We start from the raw sequence: 2,748 nt of genomic DNA, 5'->3' as shown, positions 1-2,748 counted from the left end.
GTAAGCCAAGATACCCAGGGAACCAGAGCTCTCCAGACACTGGGCTGGCCTCCCCTCTTCCAGGTCAGTCAGCAGTGGGCAGGATTCAAGTTGTTCCCCCCTCTCCCAAAGAGTAGGGATTTTACTCCCATTTGAGAGCTGCTCTGTTCCTGTGCCAGACAGCATCTTCTCTCTCCTGTTTAACTCTTGCTTCATACTAATTCCTTCCCTGTTCCCCCCCTAAATGAAAAGTCAGGGACAGGATGAAGTTATGAAGAAAACAAAGGGCTTTCTCCTTGAAGATTGTTTGCAGCTAAAACATCTGGAGCTATGACAGCAGGAAAGGGCCTGGCCTTTGTTCTGTGAACAGCAGAGCTTAGGCAGTGCTATGGAAAAGAAAGAACTGAGGTTTGGGGTTTTTCCTCTGTCAACTGGTGTGGCAGCTTTGCTAGATGCTGTAACAGTGTGTTAGGGTCCTGGATTCATTATGCATGAGGTGCTGAGTTATGAGCTCAGATCACTGCAGGCTGGGCTGGAGCTGGCAGACAGAAACCTGTAGTTCTGGAGGGCAGAAGTGGAGATGTCCTGGTGGCAGGATTGGGTGAGACCTCTTCCCATCCTCCTGCACTCCCTGACTGTAATGGCTGTGGCAGCTGTGTCATGGTGTACTCCAAAAGGAGCAGCTCCTGGCCAGACCTGTTGTGCCAGGTGATGAAAATAGTCCCCTAGCTGTTCAGAAGGGGCTGCGAGTGCTTCTGAGCAAGCAGCCTGGAGTCAGTCACCAGCTGGCCTTTTGGTCCTCTTTGCTGCAAGAAATCATGGCTGTGAACTTAGTACTTTTCTTCATCCCTGTGTGGGTGTGGAATTGGTCAGTGGCAAAAAATCTGTGGCCTGCTTTTCTTGCTTCACAACCTGCTACAAGGCAGGCTCTGAGCTCGAGAGGGATGGGCCAAGGGCATGATCTGTCATTTGTCTGAGCCAGCAGAAGGTACCAAGTGTTAAAACCCACTGTGCTGAGTCACAAAACACTTAATGCACCCTAGGAGTGTAACAGGCGTCTGCTTCTTCTCTGTTTGTCACAAATGTTGACTCAGTCTGGCTCCTTGTATTTGATGTGAATAATGTCAGTGTAGGGTAACTGGCTGTAAAGCACTTGGGGCCTCGTGCTGCAAGTTCTGATTTCTAGGTCCAGATGCTGTTTTTCACTTGAGTGGGAGAGTAATTACATGTGTTTCTTTCCCAGCTTAGGTATTGTTGCACTTTGAGTGACTCTTAGGGTATGTCTGCACAGCAAACCGCAGGTGGGATTGTAGCAGGGACCAGTTTACTCCAGCCAGCACTGGTGAAAACAGCAGTGAAGCAGCTGGGACTGGGAGGGACACATGTGCAGCTGCCATCCAGGTCACTGGTGAGCCCAGAGCCTAAGGGATGGCACAGAGCCCCTGCACCTCCACTGCTGTGGTCTGCCTGGCATATGGGTGCCCAGGCTGGGTTTGTTCCTAGGCACCACTGGTGTGGTGCTGGAGAGGGGAGAACTGGGGGAAATGTGGGAAGATCTGAGCCTCTTGTTCCAATAGATTTACTGAAGTCTCAAACCTGTTTATTTGGCTGTGGGAAGAAATAGTCAGTCTTGAATGTGTATGTACCTGCAAGATGGGAGCACATGATCTTCTCATGTCTGCCCTTGCAGAACTGCCTGCTACAGGCAGGGCATGGAGATTCTTATAGGAATTATTAAGGGCAAAGACTTTAGAGAGTCCACAACTCCACTAACAAACTGAAAAACAGCACTGCAGATAAATCTATCAGTTGACCCAGACATTGCACCTAGGTCCTTATGAACAAAATGAGCTCAGCATGCTCAGTCTGATTACAAACTTGAGGTTTTGCTGTGTGCCTGAGAATGTCTGGAGACAGAGGCAGATTGTAGCAGGTCAACAGTGTGCATGAGATAGCAGAAGAGGAAAAGAAATGCTGTGGAGGGAGGCTAATGAGGTGTATAATGTATTGCCAGAATTTTACAGGGGGAAAAAACCTCAGAAGCATTTACCATGTTTTTCTACCGACATGGGGATTAGAAGTCCCAGCTCTTGTTTCCATGAACAGTCCAACATGTTGCATTACAACATACAACTACACCATCCCTCTGTTCCTAGAACATTAGCTGCAAACCATCACCACTCACTTTGCTGCTCTGGGCAGAGCTGTTCAACAAGCAGAGAAATAATTAGCACTTCATGCAGAGGCAGAAGTATCTGCAGTAAAACAAGGGTATTATTGACAGCTGGAGAACTGATGAAGTGTTCTAACTGTGTATCATTAGCATCTTTCCATACTTCATTAGATAACTAAAAGGCAGGATAAATAAGATATTTTTTGGTATGAAAATACAGCTTATTTAGATCCATCCTGTAGCTCTGCAGGGTCTTTTTGTCCAGCAGTGCCCTTGAGTAGGTCTGTATTTCCAGGAATCCTGGATCATTCTGTCACAATATATAGTATTGCATGTTTACTCTTAGTACAAGACAGTATTTTGACTCACCTTCTTTTCTCCTGTCTACACCCCTGGAGTTCTAGTGGTATTTACTGTGATGTTAAGTGGCAGGAGAGTTTGGAAAGCAGTTGATAAGTCTGTGGGTTGGGGCAGTTGTGGGATGCAAATCCTGGGCTTTGTGCTCCCTAAGCAGGAAGTTAGGCGTGTGAATAGTTCGGCTCTGGTTTTGAATTTTGGGATGTTCAGCACAACAAGCAGGTTGTAACATCCTGCTG

The 2,748-nt window shown here is 47.3% G+C and overlaps 1 protein-coding gene across 1 annotated transcript in view; it reads left to right on the top strand.

The window, feature by feature from the left end:
* The window catches only part of AP2B1 (adaptor-related protein complex 2, beta 1 subunit), a 62,940-nt gene that overhangs the window by 24,008 nt on the left and 36,184 nt on the right, over nt 1-2,748 (top strand). The gene's annotated exons all lie outside the window — the stretch shown is intronic.

Source organism: Chaetura pelagica, unplaced genomic scaffold (assembly GCF_000747805.2).
Source record: "Chaetura pelagica isolate M959 unplaced genomic scaffold, ChaPel_1.0 scaffold638, whole genome shotgun sequence".
Classification (NCBI taxonomy): domain Eukaryota; kingdom Metazoa; phylum Chordata; class Aves; order Apodiformes; family Apodidae; genus Chaetura; species Chaetura pelagica.
The sequence above is the reverse complement of the archived record's forward strand: the minus strand, read 5'-3'. Positions and strand labels throughout refer to the sequence as shown.